At 46.2% G+C, this 23,025-nt stretch overlaps 1 protein-coding gene across 1 annotated transcript in view; it reads right to left on the bottom strand.

Annotated features, from left to right (window-relative positions):
• Nucleotides 1-23,025, bottom strand: part of BBS1 (Bardet-Biedl syndrome 1) — a 1,034,601-nt gene that overhangs the window by 610,147 nt on the left and 401,429 nt on the right. The window lies entirely within an intron of this gene.

The following is a 23,025-nucleotide window of genomic DNA, read 5'->3' as shown; positions in this document are numbered from 1 at the left end:
GGGGCAATTAGGAACATGGATTTCCTGAACTTTCTCAACCTCCTGATCATGTGAGGAATGACAGACTGGAGGAAACGCGTATAGAAGTGGAAACTCCCAGTCCACTACGAATGCGTCTCCTAGACCTCCTCTTGGGGGAAATTCCCTTGATCAGAATAGCTCGCACCTCCAGTTGACAATGGTTGTGAACACATCCACTTGAGGGGTTCCCCAAAGGGTAAAGATCTCTTGAAGAACTTCCTGAGCTAGTGCCCACTCGTGGGAGACTGCTCTGCCTGCTCAGAGCATCCGCCACTGTATTCTCCTCTCCGGCTAGCTGAACTGTTGATGGGGAGATTCCTTCTTGAATTTCCCAGTACCAGAGCTGCATTGCCTCTCTGCACAGTGGTAGTGACCCTACACCTCCTCTCTTGTTGAGGTAGTACATGGCCACTGTGTTGTCCATCATTATCAGGACATTATTTCCCTGTACAGAGGGCAGAAATGCCTTCAGCGCTAGTCTGATTGCCCTCCGCTCCAAAGGATTGATATGTAGTTTGGACTCCGATGGAGACCAATGACCGTGGACTGTCAGTTTGTTGGTATGCGCTGCCCACCCCGTTAGTGAGGCATCCGTCACTACTGTTATATCCGGCTATGGTTGCCAAAAGGGTTCTCCCTTCAGAATGTTGTCCTTGCAGGCCCAGCACAGAAGATCCTGTGCGACTCTGCTCGGAAGGAACCTGAAGAAGGTCAGACATCCTGCCTGAGAATTGGGACCACTGAGTCCTGAGCGCCCATTGGAGAGATCTCATTCTCAGGCGAGCCTCTGGCACCAGGAAAATGCAGAATGCAATGTGGCTGACTCTGGACACTGTGAAATTTGGTGACCATCTGCAGAATGTGTTGAGCCATCAGCTTGGGTGGCAAGGCTTTTCCCAAGGAGGCAACTAGGACTTCTTCGATGAATTGAAGTCTTTGAGATGGTATCATATTTGACTTTTTGTAATTGAGGGAGATGACAAGTTTGTGGAGAAAGTGGTAAATCCTGCTGAAATGTCAAAGGTCTGTTCTGGAGAACGAGCCCTGATCAGTCAATCGTCCAGGCAGGGGTAGACATGAATCCCCCCCTCTCCTGAGACTCGCTGCCACCACCGTCATCAACTTGGTTAAAACCCTCAGGGCAGAGATCAGCCCGAAAGGTAAAACTCGAAACTGAAAATGAGAACCGCCAACTGCAAAACGTTTGTGCTTGTAATCGATAGGCACATGAATGTAAGCACCCTGAAGGTCCAATGATACCATCCAGTCTTGGAGGTGGAAGGCCTGAATGATCTGAGAAGGGGTAACCATCTTGAACTTGTGCTTCCTGAGGAACTTCAAGTTGCTTAAGTCCAAGATGGGTCTCAATCCTCCGTTCCTTTTGGGGGATTAGAAAATGCAGGGAGTACCAACCCTTGTTCCTCTCCTCTGCAGGTACTGGTTCTGTTGCACCTTTCTCTAGCAGGGTCATAATTGCCTGCATAAGGAGCGGATCTGGAATTTTCAAGTAGCTGTACCCCGGTGGATGATCCTGGGGCCTTCTTAGAAAAGGAAGGCAGTAACCCTAGCCTACTGTTTCCAGTGGCCAAGCATCTGAAGTATTGTCTCGCCACTCTTTCAAATGCTGTGAGAGCCTGCCTCCCACTGGGGTCTTGTGGATCAAGGCCGCAGAGAGGTTTTGAGGCGGGTTAAGCAGCAGCTGAGGGCAAAGCTGCCGCTGCTTTGGCTGATTTAGCACCTCTCCCTTTGTCCTCCATGACTGGCTTGTCCTCCCCCTCTTCCAATTGAGGAGTAGAAACGAAAGGACTTACCCCTCCAAGATGAGATATCGGATTAGGAATGTTGAGGCTGTCTTATAGCGGCGCTAAGAGATTTAATCGCCGCTTTTGAGGTCTGTGGCTTTTCCAGGCTTTCATCAGTCTTACTACCAAACAGTCTCGAGCCATCAAAAGGCATATTGAGTAATCTAGACTGCACGATTGGCGCAAATACAGAATTCCTCAGCCACGCAAATCTGTGTAGCACAATGCTAGTCGCCATGGATCTGCAAATACGATCTGCAGTATCCAGACCTGACTGGAGGCACTCACACATTGCCTCCTTACCATCCTTGATGATGGCCAGGAACCATCTCTAATTTACCTTTCGGGGATGTGGTTACCCACTACTGCTGCGCAATCCCACAGGATGAATGAAAAATGAGATAAGGCACAAGTGGCATTTCCCCGATTTCAAGGCCATGCTACCAGCAGTAAATATTTTCGCGCGCAAGTGTCCACCCGTTTATCATCCCTGTCTGTAGGAATAGTAGGATAAGCAGATTATTTAGTGGACGTGGCTGCTTGGATCGCCAAACCTTCTAGAGTCGGGTGATTGGTCAAGTAATCTGGGTCACTGCTTGACGGTCTATATTTCTTGGGAAAGTTTTTATTAACCGCAGAAATGGAATCTGGGGTTTCCCAATTTGGGACAAATTTGGGGTTTACCAATTTGGGAAAAATGGGGGAAAAAAAATGGGAAAAACAGGATCCCTCTGTGGACCTTGGTCTAATATGTCCGTCAAGTCATCCTGTTGAAAAGGAGGAGCAGGTCTACTACATACCAAGTATTCTACTACCTTGCTCATCAGTTGTCTATATGAGCTGTCAGCGTGATCCACAGGATCTGGCTTTCCAAATTCGAGCTCAGATGTATCTACTCCACTGGCTGTTTGCAGTTTGTCATAGAGATCTTTAAGTCTAGATTCCTCTGAAATAAACTCATCTGGTACACTGGGAGTGTCATATAGAAGACCAAATGGTGTTTGATCATCATCAGATGATTCATGTTCTTCATAGATTGAAGAAAGATTTAAAGAAATCTTTTTGTGGTAGAGGTTTGTAAGATTTCTCCTGTGTCACCTTCAATGGTTCTGAAAAAGTCTTCGTAGTAGGCCTAGAGGGCAATGGCAAAGTCTTTGACTTAGGCGGCGATGGCTTTGATATGATTGTCGAAGGTTCCGACGTTGAGGGCATCGATGGAAGAGATTTAGTTTTCTTCAAAGATGTCTTCGGCAAAACCCTCGAAGGGTTGGACTCACGACTCGTCAAGGTCCTTGACACACTATCACTCTTTCGAGGCTTCGAAGGCTCTCTATGTTCGTCAGGTTTGCCGTCCTGGACTCAAGGGTGCACAGGGATTAGCCTTAGACTTTCGCATGTCTTTATGCAGAGTGACCGGGGGCAGTCTTTCTTCAGTTCTTTAGAGGGAGTGGGGACCTCTCTCAAAGATTTTCATCATCTCCCGCCGAAACTCTTCCCATTTTGTGGGGAGTCGGATTTTGTTGGACATGTCAGTCTCTCGGGTAAGGAGTCACTCGAGGAAGGGTGACGACATACGATGCCTTTTCGTCGATTTCCTGGAAGAAGAAGGATGCAAATGACTTTGCGATCAAGATTTCTTCGATCTTTTTCGAGGAGGAGAATATCTCGACTCATCCGAAGTACGTTCTTTCGGGAAAGAAGGGGATGTTGGAACCCACCACCAATTTATCTTAGCTCTTTCTAAGACTGGATGGTATCATTGGACCTTCAGGCTTGTCAGTCATCGCATGACAGGATTTGCACTCCTTTGTACGATGCTCCGTGCCGAGGCAGCGCAGGCAAATGTGTTGGGGGTCTGTGATGAACATCTTTGACCTGCAATCCTGACACTTCTTAAAACCTGTGTTGGGCATTGATAGAGAAGACATGATGTTCTTTATTTAATGAACCAAAGTGTGCCATAATTTGTCTTGAAGTCAAAGCTGTGTCGGAAAAACTGAACTGAAGCCAACTGGCGCTGCACGTGCTACATATACTTCAGCTGACTTCGACCATTGGACGGAGGCCTTCGAGGGACATCGAGTCATGAATGCTACTGCACAGTGCACTCTGTCAAGAATTTCCTTTTCCGAAACAGCTGAAGCTGGAAGATGATTAGCAAAGATGAGGCATACGTAGGAGGACACAATCCCTTTGAAAGAGATGGTGCCAAGTGGGACTTCTTGAAGTTCAGGGATTAGCCCAGCTCTTGGAGGAGGTGGCCCATGTGTCCTGGTAGGGGTAGATGTGCTATCCCTCCCTCCTTAGACTTTTTGCTACCGCTGCCATAAGCTTGGTGAAGACTCTCAAGGCAGAGTTGAGCCCGAATGGCAAAACCCTCAACCGATAATGAAAACCCCCAACTGCGAACCTCAGGTACTTTGTGTTTTTGATGAATGGGCACATAAAAGTAAGCATCCTGAAGGTCCAATGACACCAACCAATCCTGGAGTTGAAAGGCCTGAAGGATCTGCAAAAGAGTTGCCATCTTGAACTTGTCCTTCCTGAGGAACTTGTTCAAGCATCTCAAGTCCAATATGGATCGCACTCCTCTGCCCTTTCTTGGGGGATCAGAAAACAGGGAAAGTACCAACCTTGATTCCTCTCTGCTCCAGGTACTAATTCAATCATACCTTTCTAAAACAGGGTAAACATTACCTGTAGGAGGAGCAGATCCAGATTCAATACAGAATGGCCTCTCGGGGGACAATCTGGAGGCCTTATCAAAAATGGGAGGCAGTAGCCGTGGGGCACTGTCTGCAGTGCCCAAGCATCTGAGTTTGTGCCCCGCCAACTCTCCAAATGCATAGACAACCTGTCTCCCACCACAGTCCTGTGGGTAAAGGATTCAGAGAGGTTGTGAAGGTGCAGCTGCGGCTGAAGGCAAAGCAGCGGAGGCTGAGAGGGAAGCTTTACCTCCTCTGCTTCTGTAACCACGAGAAGCTCTCCTTTGGCCTCTCTGTGAATATTGGCCCCTTCCCCTTGTGATGGATGAGTAAAAACGAAAAGGCTGGTCTCTCCACCACTGAGAAAGTCCTTGGTTTTTGTTTGGCTGACTAATAGCTGCCCCTAGAGATTTCACTGCAGCATTTGAGCCAAAGAGCTGACAACCATCAAAAGGCATGCCCATCAAACGAGCCTGAACGTCTGGAGCAAACCCGGACTTGCTAAGCCATGCAAACCTTCTGGCCACTGTATTGGTTGCCATTGCTCTGCTAACTGAATCTGCTGAGTCCAAACCGGACTGCAGTGACAAACATGGAATCCTAGAAATCTTGTACAGGATTCAAAAAGCTTTCGCTCTCCTTGCCCTTTGGGATGTGTTCCACTGCTAAAGCGACAATATCCCACAGTGTGTGGGTGTACTTGGGCAATGCATTTATCGACTTGAGGGCTATACTACCAGCACTGAAAACCCTCTTCACCAAGGTCATCCCTATCTTTGGGATGGACGGTTAGGCTGTAGCTTTTGAAGAAACCGTTGCTGCCTGCACCACCAGGCGTTCTGTTGTAGGGTGCCTGGTTACGAATTCTGAATCAATAGAAACAGCTCTATATTTTTTCACTAAATTCATATTTACTGAAGGTGCAGAATCCAGCTTCAGCCAATTCTCCAATACTCTTGTCCTCAGAGCTGTATGAAAGGGCAATACAGCCTCTCTCGGAGGGACACTGTCAAGTATGTCAGTGAGGTCGTCCTCCTCAACCATGGCTACTGGCTTACCCTAACCTAGGTACTAGGTAGCTTTACTCATTACTGCCCTATAAGAAGGATCAGAATGACCAGACACCTATGGCTTGGCAAAAATCAATTTCCGGGGAATTTCCACTTGCCTCCTTCAAAGGTTCCACCAGATCCTTAATTCTGGATTCCTCACAGACCAACTCTTCAGCTATATTAGGTGTTCCGTACTTCTAGCCAAAAGTCACATCTTGGTGGTCCTCCTCTTCAAAGATAAACCCCATGGTTTTGAAGAAGTCCGATTTGGGAATAGGATTATAGGTCTTCGAAGCCTCGTCACAGGTTTAGAAATCTTCAAAGGCGCCGACCGTGTCAAAGGTGTCAAAGTCCGTAACCGCGTTGATGGCGTGGATGGCTTCACAGACTTCAATGAACGCCCAAGTACATGTACCCTCTCAGTAGATGAGGAGGGAGATTTGGATATCTGCCTGTGCTTCGAAGAGGACTCCTTCTGCACATGTCGAGGAGGCTTACTGTTCTAAGACCCTGCCGCTTAACTGCTCAGTCACGGCGGCCTCCAGCCCGGCAACTTCCGCTGTGCAGGGGGAACGCAGTGGCTATTCGCCAAGACACCAGGGGTTCTGCATTCTCCATGGAAGTTGCCATGGTGCCTCAGCGACGCGACGCAGCTCGCATCACATGGTTGGCACATCAGAGCACGCGTCATGTAACTTGTTACAGTCACGTGATATAGTAAACCAGGAAATAGAACTATTTAAGGATCCTCCATTCATTCCTCCTCTCAACTCCTATGGGTACCTACCTTGTTCCTGGTGTTATTGCTTGCTATTTTTGACCTTCTAATTCTCTTTGGATTGATCCGACTCCTTTTGACCCTTGGCTTGTGTGTTGGAATGCTCCAGGATTACCCCTCTGATCCTGCTGTTCTTGTGATTTTGACCTGCTTTACTCTTGGGTTGTCCTTTGGGATTGCCCCTGCTGCTTTTCTGGTGAACTGTGCATTTTTTATATTGGCCCTGCTTCTTGGACTGCCTTTGGATTACCCTCTGCTCTGCTGAACGTGTTATTCCTGGACTGCCTTCTTCCCTGTGGATTCTCCTGGAACTTGGCAAACTGAGGGTGGGCTGGAATTTTCCCCCCCCCCCCAATAATTGTGCGTCCTCTGGCTCACTGCAAGACCCTTTCGGATTTTGTCACTGCGCTCCTGGTTGGTGCGTTTCCACCCTTTAAGGGTCACATCATCAACAGAACTTGGGGTTCCCTGGTATCAGGTAAGATTAGGTTGTAGGTTTACGGAGGGGAAATCCCTAACCATACTGTACTTACTGTTAACCCCTGTGTTTCCCTTTCAGCTACTGAGGATCCAGCGCAGTGCATCCAGTCCCATCTGTGGTCTCAGCCATACTCTCCCTGGATGGTGCTTGGGAACTGAGGTATAAGTTCACCTGGGACGACCATCAGTACACTTACCTCCCGGGCTCAATGACGTACAAGAAAAGGACTTAACAGGCGTCCTGCCGGTCTTGTCAAACACAGTGGACTTAGAAGATTTATTTGGCTCTTTTGGAAGGGCACTCAGAGCCACCTTTTGAAAGACTGGCAACATTTTCAACCAAAACCTTTCCCAGTCAGCGTGTGACGCAGACTTACTCGGGAAAGACTGTTCCATCAGGAGAGGAGAAAGAAGACAATGGCAATCTGTGGTGTTGCTTTTTGTAATGTTTTATGGGAGGAGGATGGCGAGTGTCGAGACCTCCTGCTCAAGCGCTTTTGGTGTTTTACACGCATTTACTCTGGGGAAACATCCCTGAAGTCATACGAAGACCTCCTTTTTGAAGGGGTAAGAGAAGGGGATTTAAAAGAGGGACTACCTGCCACGAGTTTCCCCTTACTATCTCTCAAGGCTTTACCGTCATTGACTGACGAGAGCCGCAGTCATCAACTCTGTGGTCCACCCCCAGGCACCACAAAGAGATTTGGTGTGGGTCCGTCATGGTCATTTTCACTTCACAGTCGGAGCACCGCTTGAATCCCATCTTCGGTGTTGACATAATTCGAACTTTGATAGGATAACGCAGTTAGATTTTGCTGAGGCGAAGAACTGTACGAAGATTGCTAGCATGCAGAAAAACGGAACTGAGGCAATGGTCACCACACGTGCTATTTATTCCAGCATCAACGACATATCTGAGGACAGGACGGAGGCTGTCAAGGGCCACGAACACCAAATGACGCCTGATAGTTTAAAAAGAAATTCTGAAGCAAGCTGCAAGCAGACTCGAGTATCAAAGAATAGGAATACGTGGGAGGACACAATCCATTCGAAGTAAAGTGCTCAGTGCAGCTTAAACAAAAGGTCAACTTTCAATTGCACCATTGTTCAGTGGTGTGCAGAGCACTGGTGCTAAGCTTTCAGGCTATAACCACACATTTGGTTATTGCACAGATAACATGCCTGAGGGGTGTGGACATACTGGTTTAGATCACATTGGTTAGGGTTCTTACCGCAAGGAACCTCAAGCAAGGCAATAGCTACCTTCTCCGGGTTAAAAACTATTAAGGGCAAAAAAGGAAAAATGTGTTATGTCCCATTTTGCACATGAGCAGTTAACACATTTGTCTGTATCACCTGGTTTCCACCCACCTATGAAGGCAGCAACTGGAAGTATGCCCCAAAACCCTTAACGTATAGAGCCCTTACATACAAGGGTTACATCCCATCTAAAAGAACCCTCTGGCCACACCAAACACTTGCTTTGAACAATGAATGGTTCAGGGGTTCCTCCAAATATCAAGTATATCGCGCAGCACCCAATAAGGATGAGCCTTTATTGCCAAGGATGTGTTTGTCCCACACTAGAGATGTGTCCCTTAATGAAAAGATATTTTCTCCAGCATTTGCTGGATGTTTCTCCCCCAGAGAAATGAGGATTTTCTGGATGAATTATACATCCATTAATGCTTCTCTATAGTGTTCCAAGTGAGGGGAGTGACCGATTCTGACCTAAAATAAAAGTGGCTTAGAGTGGGACTCGTACATTATGCTAGTATTCCCTCGTTCCAAGAAGCAACACTGAGGTGAATCACCAATACATTCTTCAAACATGTATTTTCTGTGGTTGCCAGCTGTCCAACGTTGGGATGGACCAACAACTTAACACTTTATAATATGCCGATTGGGCTTTGTACATCTTTAGAGCTGGGCCTATTGCTCGTCCAAATCGACTGGAAATGCTAAGTATAGCACAGCACACTTTTGTAAAAATGAAATTGCTTTTCTCAAGCTGGTGCCCCAGGAACCATTAAACCTGACATTCACATCTAGGTAATCAAACTTGAAAACCTTCTCAATTTTAAATCCATCGAGAATTAGGGAGATCTTCAGGGCAACTGTCCTGTGGAAGATCATACAGTAGGCTTTTCTGGTGTTTATTAAGAGACTGCTGTCAAACATCTCATGGAATTTCATAAGCTTTCTCGGCAGCCTTGTTGGCATTTTAGAGGTCAGTACAGCTTTGTCTGCAAAAAAAACAAGGATGCCCCTATTTTTCAGCTTTCAAAGCACGGTCCTTCAGGGCTATGTCATTAAGGGACAATCAAAGTAACGTGGGGGCGAGAACACTGCTCACAGTTTTTGACACTGCCTGATGAAGTGCTGAATAAAACGTGAATTCTGTTTTCTATGCCATCAGTGCCCTACAAAAACCCTGGATAAGGTTTTGGAAGATCATGCCAACCTGTACACGTCCACAAGAAAGTTTTAAAATCAGCACTCCAAGCAACAGTTTTATCTGGTAAACTGGGAAATAGAACAGCTATTGTGCCAGGGCCAGGCACTGTACCCTACCAGGGGCATAGGGTCCCCTCTCAACCTGGGGTAGCATGCCTACCAGGGTTTTCACCAGAACCAGTCTTGCCGCAGAGGCAGGGTGAGAGAGTTATGATAGCCCAAGTCTCTACCCACCCCTCATTACAGGTGCAATGTACAACAGTCAACCACCCAATACCTGAAGTACCTTATTCATTTTCTCTTATTTCAGGACTCCATGTACCAGTGCACACTGCAGGATATGGAAGTAACCATGCCAGGGGAGAAAAACTTCATGAACAAGGGAGGAAAAAGAAGCAAACCATTTCTGTAGTAAAACAAAACTCACTGCATCTCTGAACAAGTAAAGGGGGTCTTACAGGGATTTTAAAAATAACCTCTGCTATGGCACGACTCACAGGAAACAGCAAGATCATATTGGTCCCTAGGAAAGGTGACTATGAAAAAATGGGAAGACAACCACAGGAAGTCAGGGTTATAAAACTCCCATGGAAGATATTGGAGGTGAGGATTGTTCAGGCGAGGTGAGGGGTAGTCAAGGTGGACCAAGAGACCAGAAGGAGAAAGGACGGTGGAGCAGAGTGGAGTCTGGATATTTATAAGGCCATCTTTGACAACATTATGCTCCTAAAACTCATGACTGTCCACTTTACTGGAGTAGACACTGATCAAAGTAACATTATGGGGCTCATAATGAGTTCCTTGGTATCCTGCTGGTAATTCTGTACCGCCTCCGCTGCCCGATATCCCGGTATTACTGGTGGCGGAGATGCCGGTTACACCCCATTGCATGGGGTCCAATAGGACTCCATGGAATGGGGTTGCCCGAATCACTGGCACCGTTTTGAACAGTGACAGTGATTCAGGCATTTAGCTGCCAGTAGGGGACTGATCTAATAATGCCTGATAATATAACCAAAAACAATGCAGTTATGTTAGCTTATTGCGATTTCTAACACTCACCACTGCCAATTTTATGACGGTCTCCGGGCACTCTGGCAGATCTGAAAAGGAAGGACGGCTGGGAGGGCTTAGTGGGTTAGAGACAGAAAGGGCTTGAGAGCTTTGATATGCTGTTGGTAGCTTCAGTTTGGAAAAAACTGTCAATCCGTGCTGGATTTGTTCTTAGTTAGTAATGGTTAGTTTGTGTTTGTTGTATGAGTGTGTGCGGGATGATTTATAATTGGTTTAATTTTCTGTAGTGTGATGTGTTTGGTTGGGTGAGAGGCAGAGTGTGCTTTTTGAGGTGGTTTTATGTTTCTGCTGCAGTAGAGGTATGTGTGTTTTGTTTGACAGTGAGTATGCAGGATATTGAAAGGTTTTTAGTAGGGTTAATTAGTGATGTTAGTTGTCTGACCTCTACTATGCAGTGGTTATGTTGGTTTGGCAGGATTCATATTCCTCTATGGTTGTTTGCATGAATAGGCTTTATTTCTTTGGGGCATCCAATTTCGATTAATTGGTTTAGGGTGGCTGTTTCCCTTTCACAGCGTTTCCCGTTTAGCTCAGTGAGTTAAAGAGACATGCATTTAGCAATTTTGGGAATTTTAGGTGGTCTTTGGTTCATATTTCCCTCATGAGTGAGTGCCAAAGATTTGCTGAGATGCAGGAGAATGGTGACGCACCAAATATCTGCTTTGAATATGGTTTTGGTTCGAGGCAAATGTCGTAGTTAGACCTTACTGTTCGGTTTGGCTTGTAGATGGAGATATTCTCCTGAATGAATTCCCTCCTTGGCTGTGGAATGCTCTGTGGGTTTTGATGAAAATAATAGTGTTGACTGGTAGCCATTGTAAGGTCCACAGTGCTGGTGTGAGGACTACTCCTCAGGATCACTAGGAGAACACGTGGGCTGCAGTCTGTATTTGCTGTAGTCTTTTGGGGTAAGGTAGTCCAGCATCCGGAGATAGATGCTGTTGGCGTAGTCTATTCTTGACATGACGTGGGAGATGACGGTGAGTGTTCTATGTGAGAAGGTGAAGAATGGTAGTATCCGCTTGATTGTCAGTAGGTGGAAGAAGCACTTTGCTACTGCGCTAACTTGGTTATAGTTTGAAGTCATTGTCCATTAATATTCAGAGGTTTTTAACCACCTTGGCAGATTCCGGTGGGTCTCCCATTTCAGGAGGCCATGGAATGTGGCGTTGGTTTTATGGCTCACTGGTAGTGATCATGATTTTTGTTTAGTCTGGACTGAGTTTAAGGCTGTTGTTACTTATCTAATGGTTTATTTCCAAAGTGATTGAAGCAAGATTTAAGTATTTGGAAAACGTGGTGAGCGCCAAACAAATTAGGGTGATTGGCTTTGCTCCAGGTGATGAGAGGGACAATCGTATTACTTTTGTTATCAATTGGCTCCCAGAATTGCTATGTCTGGAGGTGGACGAAGACCCAATTTTTGTAGACTAATGTTATAGAATCAAATGAAGGACTCCAACAAAACAGCAGAGTTGACGGGGGGGGCTTAACATTGACTGTTAAGTTGTCGTATGTTCCGGACAAGGAACAGATCTTACAAGCGGCAGCCACAAAGGAAGGTTTCTAATATCAACAATGTAGGGTTCACCATTTTCCTGATCTGGCACCAGCAACTAAAAGGAAGAGAAAGAAGCTCAACAAGCTGAAGAAATCTTTCCTTGCCCGTGGGGTGAAAGCAGGCCTACTCAGAAGAGCTAAACAGAGTTGCGTGGAAGGACAGGGAATATATGTTTTCAGATGCTGAAAGAGCCAAAGAACTTTCAAAATTGATCCTAGAAAAACCCATATCGGCTCCAGAGAAGGGATGAAGGACTAGGAGTTCAAGCAATGGGGGTGTTGTGTGTTATTTTGATAGTTCGGGACTCCATTGTTTACTCAATTTGAATGGGGTGAAGGGTGGCTATGGCGATGGAAATTCGACTGGCTGTGAAGTGGAGGGAGGGCAGTGAGGGAAGGCAATTGTTGGGATCTAAAGGGGTTGGAGGATGGCTTCTATAAAAGGTTTTACTAGGATAGTGGGTTAGAGTAACATTCTATGCTTGAATCTCCTAGTTCATGAAAATAGAAAAAAATTGGGTATACATATGACAATATTGGTATCGAGTCTTTAAGTGGTACCTGGAGATTGGGGCAGCAGATATGTGAATTGATGATAGGATCTGTGGTGACTACTATGCCGAGGGTCAGTGTTACGTTGATATACTATGTTGAAACAAAGCTATATAGAATGCTCTTTCTGGGGATTGCATTCTCCCTTGTACGGAAAAGGACAGTTCCGACCACCTAAACGGTTCATTTTATTGTTCCCCTGCATGTTAAAGAGGACTGTCGTGGAGGTGTCTGGCTGGGCAGTGGGAATTTGGTTTTGGTTATACATTGTGGATGCCTCCCATGTTAAGGGCTGCCGATCCAGTCTCGTATGCAGAAACTTCACCTTGAAAGTCAGACTGTCCAATTTAGTACAGATCTGTATTCTGGATTTAAGATCAACAAACCTGCCCGTTAAGTCTCCTGCTCCTTCAGCATCCACCTGACAACATGCGTTCCATACATGATGGTCTAATGCAGAGGTTGATCACTCTTGCTTCGACCCTCAAACAAAAGCTTGGCTTGATTAACATCACATTTCCGTGTGATCACAAACTGTGGCTACATGTGGTCACTTAGAAAATTAAAGCAGTGCCAGGAGTGTAGTCTGGCCACAACGAGACAGCAGTGGTACAAGAGACGCTCTGATGGCATCAGGCCACCAAGCTAGTAGAAATATGGTCCTTCAAAGTAGTCCGCTCCCAGCAGGCTGGGGAGCACATTCATATCATAATGTTTTCAACCCACTTCAGGGAGCCAGTGCCAGCACCTCGAACACACCGCCCATCCAGTGACCCGAGATGCAGCAGAAGATTGGTCTTCACGACAGTTCGACACAATTTCTGAACACACTAATTTAGCAATAGGACGCTTTTCACACCTGGTGTCAGGCCTATTCATAAACCAGCTTGGCATAACTCAATATTATATTAACTGGAGGTCTTCCGAAGGATATGGAAGAAAGCCAATACATGGACATCAGATTTAGGCAGCAGTATACAAACAAATTATTTTTGTATAGCACTTACACTGGCTACAGCTAGATTCTAAACAAAAAAATACAATTTGGCTGCTTTATGTGCATGATTTAAAAGGTTCCAACAATATTTGGGGATTAAAAAGACTACCCCAGGTGGAAACTGGTACGGCTCTATTACCTAGCATGCATATGCATTGGAAACTAATCTTCGGATTTGTAATGCCAGATGCTTGTGTTGCTGTATGCTTGAAGATTACTGCTCACTTAGATTCTAATCAGAAAAATACAATTTGGCTGCTTTATGTGCACGATTTAAAAGGTTCCAACAATATTTGGGATTAAAAAGACTACCCCAGGTGGAAACTGGTATGGCACATATGTTTGCTCTATTACCTAGCATGCATATGCATTGGAAACTAATCTTTGGATTTGTAATGCCAGATGCTTGTGTTGCTGTATGCTTGAAGATTACTGCTGACTTCGATCCGGAGGAATATTATCCTTCTACATGCGAGCAATGAAAGCAAGAATGCAAATCTTTTTCTTAGAAAGAATAATATTTCACTAGAAAAATGGAAAGCGGTCTTAGAACAATTACATGCATACATTCTGATTAAGGAGGAAATCCAATATAGAAACCATTAGTAAAAGAAGGTGTACAGCAACAGGAAGCATTAAGAAACTAGGCAATCTATCAATTTTCATATATTGCTTTCTTTTGCGGATCGCTATTTTGCCTGTTTCTCAAAATGTGCTTTTAGCACATTAAGCTGTTTATCTTTTCCATTCATGTTATTTTCTTAACTACGTTTATATTTTCATTTTTCATATTATGCGTTCATTATATGAAGATACAAATAAAATGATTTTAAAATCAAATTTACAGAAAAGCAAAAACATTAAAGGCTTCACCAGTCTGCAAGGTTAGCATTGATTCAACCACTTTGTGGTATTGGCAAACGGCCCCTACAAGACAAATTGGGTTTGCTACCATTAGCATTGCATTCTGTGACCAAGGTTAACTTTGTTAAAGCTAACATATTTAAGAACTGCTCCGGCATTTCTTTTCTAAGTTCTGCAGTAAATGACTTACCTGCTTCAATAAGTACCTGCTAAACAGTTAACTAACTGAAGATTAAGCACTGTGTTTTACAAATTGTTGTGGGCAGTGTTTATTCATCGTACAAGTGTTACACTTTTTCTGATGCCCCACATAAGAGCTTTACGTTGGCTGCTCTACCAAAGCTACTCTAGCTGAGCTTCTGAAACTAAAGGGGTGACCAAAGCCTGCTTAGACTGACAAGAGACTTCCCCAAACACAAAACACAATATACAGACCAAATCCGTCCAATGAGGGGGAGGATGAGAGTTGAAGCAGTGCTGGGGAATGATTACAGTCTCTAAATGGTTGAAATTTCACTTAATGCAAAAGGGGTTGATCTGCCTCTTAATGTAGTAATTGGGATTGACAAATTGGGGGAGATTAGGTTACTTTCTTCTGTCCGCCAAGTTTGCAACATAAAGACAGTCAATGACAAGGTATGTGTTGAGACTGTAGATGGGTCAAGAGGGCTAAATGATAGTGATCTGGGCAATCAAGAGGATGTGAACAAGCTTCTGTTTAGGGTGTGATTAAGGTTACAGCCAGAGATGGTGCCAGTTGGGAGGAACTGGAGGATGTGAAAGGGAGCCTAATTTGGAAGTGTGCTTTGTGACGAGGTCAGCAGCGTGGCCTTGTCACTGGGAATGGAAACCTCTATCTGCTGGAGATTGGAAGGGTAAGTAGGAATGCATAACCAATCCTAACCCTGAGGGCATGATCAGAAATAGTGCCCACATTCCTGCTGCCCACCCCTCCTTACCTCAAAGGTCATACTTGCCAGTGTCTTTCGGTTGCTTAGAAAACTCCAACATTAGAAGCAGAAGGCAAGACAAATCATTGAACCGAAGAAACAGCTAAGAGACCCAAACTATTGCCCAACTGCTGCTGTGATCGGCCACAAAGAGAGCCCCACAGCGAACCAAAACTAGAACTACAGTGCTCTGTAGCAGTGAGAAGCAAAGCTGTACAACCAAGCCACCCAGAAACAAAGCAGGTGGGAAGACCTTGCAGAGCCACCGAGCTACACTGATAAGCATGCGCAGCAACCAAGAGGCCCCCCTAGAACATTGGGCGCGAAACAGGAGTCATAACCACCTTCCAACAAAGAACGTACCTTGGGACCATTCATAAGAGTACGGTAACACAAACATGAACCCTTGCTCTCTCAGGCTGTAATCTCTGTTACACAGCAAGCCTGTGAGGGTAAAGTGGGTGGGACTGAGCCCACTACTTATGACATCCTACATTAAACACAAAGATACGGCTACTTTGGCTAGGGAAAAGGTCCCAATCCTAGCCGTAAAAGGGATATATAAACATGAAGCACGAAGTGTGGGTTATTCGGGTGAGGTCAGAGATGGAGGATGACCAAGAGACCAGCAGGAGGCAGGAAGGAGCAGCGGACTGTGGAGGCTTTTTGTAGAGCAGGTGAGGATTTGACTAGAGAGTGGAAGTGGTGCTGTGATGTGCGTTTGTGTGGCAAGTATGCAGAGGTTAGCTAATGAGCAATTGCAAAGTGGATGTTACTTGGTAAAAGGAGTGTTTCAGTAGTGTGGAGGAGGAGAGAACAGTAGTGTGGTGGAGGAGAGAGCAGTAGTGTGGTGGAGGAGAGAACAGTAGTGTGGTGGAGGAGAGAGCAGTAGTGTGGTGGAGGAGAGAGCAGTAGTGTGGAGGAGGAGAGAGCAGTAGTGTTGCGGGGGAGAGAGCAGTAGTATGTGGGGGAGAGAGCAGTAGTATGTGGGGGAGAGAGCAGTAGTCTGGGGGAGAGCAGTAGTGTGGGGGGAGAGCAGTAGTGTGGGGGAAGAGAGCAGTAGGGTGGAGGCGGCAAAGTAGTGGAAGCAGGAGTAACATCAAAGTTTGGAGGCAAGACCTAGGAGGAGAGGGAACAAAGGGACAGAGGATCAGTGCGAAGAATAAGGAGTTGAGAAGAATAAAGAGTAGAAAGGAACAGGTGAGAGTGAGCATGGTAGACAGGGCCTGACAAACGGGGTATATGCAAGGCGCAATCCCCATTCCCAATAGAACACTAACCACTGGATAGTGTAGGGAGAGTTAGGAAGTCACTGAATGAGTTCAGAAGAAGACTGGATTTTAGGTTCACACCACTAGAGGAAGATCAAACTTCGATAGTAGAGGTCAATCTTCTGTATCTACTAACCCGGGCCTAGGGATGTTTGGATTAGGGGGGGGGATTGAGGGGAGAGAGAAGAGAGAGAGAGAAGAGAGAGAGAGAAGGGAGAGAAGAGAGAGAGCGAGAGGGAGCGATAGAGAGAAAGGGAGAGAGAGGGGGAGAGAGAGGGGGAGAGAGAGAGCGATACTCCCCACAAAATCGTTCATAAAAATCCTTGATCGCCACCGAGACTGGGAATGATGGTCCCTTATTGGTTGTCCAGAAGCCGACCTTGGTTGTAGTGGAGACTGTTGTCGTAAAGGTTGGGAGGCAAGGGTGTGGTGGCAGTGGGGTCTTGATTCCAGTGCACAGGATCATTGAGATGGGTCAGTGAGTCATAGCAGGAAGCTGGCAAGGGGCATGGTGGTTCATCCAAACAGTGATACCTTTTAACAATACACTAATATCAAAGTACAAATATCAAGCTATAGAAAACAGTGCAGAGAAAACAGAGCAACACTGCTAAACAGTGTGGAAGGCTATAACAACGCAAGCAGTCAGCAGTGATGGCTTGAAATATTAAGGAGTTTAAGGACCACAAAAGGTAGTGTGATGGATCAGGCATGGCAGTTCAGTGGTAGATTTACAGTTAGTTGTGTTGGGCTCACGTAGCAGAGGTTAGGTGCAGTGTCAGATCTCTCTCAGGTCCATTGCATGTTTTCGCTGGATATGGCCTTGAGCCATGCGATTCCAGGGCAACACACTACACACACTGTGTGCTATTGTCACATTGCCCTGGCAATCACCCAGCCCAAGAGTGGGCTTTGCGGGTTACTGCAAGGACTGGTGCAGGGTCGGTCTTGGCCAACCATACCTCAATGCTGCCATGGAGATAACTGAGCCAGTGCAAACTGGCGACTATGAGCACCCCGAGGCTTGTTTTATTATCTCAAGAGTGAAAAAAAATGAATTCCTTCATGCTGATTCAGGTACCCTTAATCTGTAGTAATCCCGTCATCACAACTTGTTGGGATGCCTGCACCTGCAGCAGGCCAGGCTAACAAACTCCTGTAAAGATGCTGAAGGATCTAGGCTAAGATTTAGCAATTCTGAACACCCATTATGACAAATACCATCACATGCTCAGGTATCACACTCATATATATCTGGCCTTGATTTAAACAACGCAACCACCAGATCACACATTTCTATGTCAAACAATAATATAATAATAACAGCATATCATTGGCAGATGGTTTTTTAGGTCAATCAGTACTGTAATGACACCAGCATATAATGGATGGCTGGGTGGGAGCTGTGAAGGAGCGAGAGAGAGATATGGACTGAGAGAACCTGAATCATCACAAAGGGAATATATTCTTGCTCATCCATATAGCTATCTTTTCTTCGAAAATTGTTGGGACAGATTACAAAGCAAACTAAATTTCAGGAATTGATGCGATTCAAATTACCTTCTGGCAAAAAAGATTCTATCTGCAGGAAACATTCACAGAATAATGTTTATAGAGCACATGGTGTGTAGCCCACTTGGCTTCCCCACATCATTCAGAAGAACAAGTTACTTACCAACTATAACGTTCTTTCGATTGGATGTTTCTCCCACATATTCCTCATCTTAGATATACGTATTGTCAGCTTTGCTGGTTTGGAAAAAATGTGTCCACACCAGAGGGCGCTGTGCTCGATGTCGTGGCGTCGATGTCCCTCGAGGACTTACGTAGAGCATCAACGTCATCTGTAGTATAAATAGCTAGAGCCACGCTCGTTGGCTTCAGTTCCGTTTTTTCTATATCCTCAACTGAGGAGTTGATAATGCATACCCCTAGACTGTAAGCTCTCAAGGAACATTGAGTGTAAAATACGTAAACTGTACGGCGGAGTAGGTTGGGAGGGTCGATGAGGAATACGTGGGAGGAACATCCAATTGAAAGAACGTTACAGTTGGTAAGTAACTTCTTCTTTGAATGGATTGTGTCCTCCCACGTATTCCTCATCTTAGATAGACTCCCAAAGCAGTGAAAATTTGGAGGAGGGAGTACTAATTAATTCTACTCATGGACCGTATGTAGAACGGCCTTAGCAAAAAGACCTCCTTCGGATGAGGTTGAATCTAAATAGTGTTTCACAAAAGTGTGCATTGACGACCAGGTGGCCGCTGCACAAATATCTTGCACCGGGACACCCCTCTGAAGAGCCGTTTAAGTCGCCATGCCCCTAGTAGAATGGGCCCTTAGCCCATCTGGAGGTTCTTTACCTGCCAGCCTGTAGCATTCTAAAATGATCCATCTGGACAAGGTTTGTTTGTTACTGCTAGGCCCAATTTGTGGCCGGTATATCCAATGAAATGTTGGTCACTTTGCTGAAATTTTGCCAGTCTAGAAATATAAAAGCTAAGAGCCCTCTTTGGGTCTAGCCTGTGGAGCCTTTCTTCCTCCTTACTTGCTTGAGGGGAGGATAGAAAGATGGCAAAGTGATCTTTTGAGACAAGTCAGAGACTATTTCTGGTAGAAATTAAGGTTTGACTTTAAGTATAACTTTGTCTTTATGGAAGATGGTGTGAGGAGGCTTACAAGAGAGCCTGTAACTCACTCACCCTGCGGGCTGACGTAATAGCCACTAGTAGGACTGTCTTCAAAGTGAGAAGCCTTAGCAGACAAGAATACAAAGGCTCAAAAAGAATGCCTGTAAAGAATTTTAATACTACATTTAGATCCCAAACGGGGACTTGAAATGGGACTGGAGGGTACACGAAAGTGAAACCCTTTAAAAACTGCACAATCAATGGAATTTTGAAGACAGACACCTCTTCCGAGGAGCACTTAAAAATATAAAGCGCAGCTGGGTATTCTTTTATTGTACCAATTTGGACCCCCAGATTGGCCAAATGTAATAGGAAAGACAGGAATGGATCCACATTCTTATCCTTGCACCAGTTACTGAACTGGTGCCAACACCACTGGTACAAGGATTTTGTTCCTGGCCTTCTGGCCGAAAGCAAAATCTCCATTACGTCGTCGGGGAGTGTTACGCTCACCTGGACCCCACAGGGGTGTCGATCAGACCCGGACAGCTGCGGTCTCCTTCAACGTGAAGCGTAGTGCAGAGAGGACTGTCTGGACTGGCCCGCCTAGTCTTGTCTGCTGGACCCAAAGAAATATTTTCCTTATGTTCGTAAAAGATGAGCTCTCCATCCTGCATGTCTTGCAGGGGCGCGTAGATACCAGTTACTTCACTGGTTTGAAGGCGTTGGGAGAGTTCGTTAAGTATTGACGCTGAAGTCCCCGGCGGGATTGGTAAGTATCAAGTTCAAAGAGTTCAATGTGCCCGATGTTCACTCTTGTCCCCTTCCTTCCTTAAGTTGCAACTGAGTTCGTGAGAAGGTCGCGTAGCTCCTGCTGGCGTTCAGGTAAGAGTCTGTTACCCAATGCTGTCTGGTAACTATTGCATGCGTTAACGTGTTGTTTTTCTCCCGCTTTACAGATGCGGCATAAGAAAATGTGGAGAGTTATGGAATAATACCGCGGGTGGTAAATCAGGTAAGTCTACGGTGGTAAGAGGTTGTATTTGTTGATTCCCTTGGCTCACCTTGTTTTTTCTTGTGTCCCCTAGGTGCCGGATTACGGCGAAGAAATGATGGACAGTACCGGATCGAAAGATGCTGTGAGAACTGATGAGTATGGCGCCGTGCTGGAGCTGGCGAAGCGACGCGTGCAGGACTGATGTACTTTCCAGGTCAGGAGATGAAGTGGTTCCGGAATTAAGTGAGGAATTTGAAATAAGTTTGTTTTCTAACCTTGTCCTTTTCTTCTTCTTTATTCTAGGAGCTCCGGATTCGATGCGGGCGTGGCAGAAGACTGGATGCTGGCTGCAGGCATGGTGAGCGTCACGCTGCTGGATGCAAAATAACGCAAAGCATGTGCTGCTGTTCGGGTGTGGTTTAAATAGCCTCCAAAGTAGTTCCAGGTAAGAAGTTCCCTAGAGCCACGCCCGAGTAAAAAATAGTCCCTGTAACAAAATAGTCCCATCCAGGCCTCATGTAGGCTTGGACTCTCTTGCAGCATGGTCTGCATCAGGTAAGTAAAGTCTATGAGCCTGGCGCCTATGGCGCCAGGACTGATTTCTATGATGAGCCTGGCGCCAGGACTGAACCCAGACAGCCCCTAGCCGGGGCTGCTGAGGTTTAAACAAATGTCTGGATGCCTGCTCCCAGAGCTGGGGGCCTCGGTCCTGATGACCGGGGGTAGGCATCATGACAGGGAGTTCCCAATCCTTATATCTCAGCCTATCAGAAATCATGCCTGAAGGCTGAGTGTCTTGACCCCTGGATGGAGAACCCGACCTTCCTCTTGCGAGAGACGATCCTCTCTTTGTGGAATACGTACTGGAGGGCAGCTGGATATGTCCAGAAGGTGCGGGTACCATGACCTCCTGGCCCAATCCGCGGCAATTAGGATCATGGTTTTCCAGAACATTCTCACCCGATTACGTGAGGAATCACGGGGAATGGAGGATATGTGTATAGGAGTGGAAATTCCCAGTCCACTACGAACGTGTCCCTTAGAGCTCCTCTTGGAGGAAATTCCCTTTAGCAGTACAGTTTGCACTTCCTGTTGACACTGGTCGCGAACAGATCCACTTGCGGGGATCCCCAAAGGGTGAAGATCTCTTGAAGGACACCCTGAGCAAGTTCCCACTCGTGGGAGACTGTGCTCTGCCGGCTCAGAGCATCCGCCACTGTTTTCTGCTCTCCGGCTAGGCGAACTGCTGATAGAGAAATTCCTTCTTGTATTGCCCAGAACCAGAGCTGCATTGCCTCTCTGCACAGTGGTAGTGACCCTACGCCTCCTCTCTTGTTGAGGTAGTAGAGCGCCACTGTGTTGTCCATCATTACTAGGTCATTCTTTACCCGTACAGAGGGCAGAAAGGCCTTCAGTGCTAGTCTGATTGCCCTCAGCTCCAAAAGGATGATGTGTAGTTTGGACTCCGATGGAGACCAACAACCGCTGATTGTCAGATCGTTGATGTAAGCTCCCCACCCCGTGAGTGCGGTGTCGTCACTACCGTTGTCTCCGGCCATGGTTGCCAAAAAGATTCTCCCTTGAGAATATTGTCCTTGCAAGCCCACCATAGAAGATCCTGAGCCACTCTGGCCGGAACTTGCAAAAGATCTGACATATTCCTAGAAAATTGGGACCATTCAGCTCTGAGGGCCCATTGAAGGGATCTCATTCTCAATCTGGCATCTGGCACCAGAGAAATGCAAGATGCCATGAGGCCAAGCAACCTCAGATAATCTAAGGCCAGCAGATGCTGGGCATTCTGGAACTTTGTTACCATCTGCAGAATGTGATGAGCTCTCACCTCGGGAGGCAAGGCTTTCCCCAAGGAAGTATTCAGGACTACTCCGATGAATTTGAGTCTTTGGAATGGTATCATATGTGACTCGAAACTGATAATGAGAACTGCCAACCGCGAACCTCAGGTATTTTCTATGCTTGAGATGGATTGGCACATGAAAGTAAACATCCTGAATGTCCAATGATACCAACCAGTCTTGGAGTTGGAGAGCCTGAAGGATCTGAAAAAGGGTTACCATCTTGAACCTGTCCTTCCTGAGGAACTTGTTCAAGCCCAAGACGGGTCTCAATCCTCCATCCTTCTTTGGGATGAGAAAGTATGGGGAATACCAACCCTTGTTCCTCTCCGCTACAAGTACATGTTCTATTGCACCTTTCTCTAGCAGGCAAAAATTTCCAGCAACAGGAGCAGATCTGGAATCTTGACGGAGTTGTATCCCAGTGGATGATCCTGCTGCCTTTTCTGAAAAGGAAAGCAGTAACCTTGAGCCATTGTTTCCAGTGCCCAAGCATCTGAAGTAATGCCCCGCCATTCGTTCAGATGCTGAGAGATCCTGCATCCCACCGGGGTCTTGTGGGTCAAGGCCTCAGAGTGGCGTAGAGGCGGCTGCAGCAGCGGCTGAGGGGACATTTGTCGCTGCTAGGGCTGATCTGGCACCTTTTCCTCGTCCACCCCGAGGAAATGTTCTTTGTCCTCTTTGACTAGCCTGTCCTCTTCCTCTTCCAAATGAGGAATAAAAATTAAAAGGACGACCCCTCCAGGAAGATAAGCCTGAGTAGGAGTGTTGCTGAGGTTGACGTATGGAGGCGCTAAGTGACTTAACCGCCGCCTTAGAGGTCTGCAGCTTCTCCAAACTTTCAGCCGCCTTGCTGCCGAACAAACTCAAGCCGTCAAATGGCATATTGAGAAGTCTGGCCTGCACATCCGATGCAAAGCCCAACTTTCTCAGCCACACAAACCTGTGTAGCACTGTGCTAGAAGCCATGGACGTGCTG

Source organism: Ambystoma mexicanum, chromosome 2p (assembly GCF_040938575.1).
Source record: "Ambystoma mexicanum isolate Mex_15411 chromosome 2p, UKY_AmexF1_1, whole genome shotgun sequence".
Lineage (NCBI taxonomy): Eukaryota > Metazoa > Chordata > Amphibia > Caudata > Ambystomatidae > Ambystoma > Ambystoma mexicanum.
Note: the sequence above shows the minus strand (reverse complement) of the source record. Positions and strands in the feature narration are given on the sequence as shown.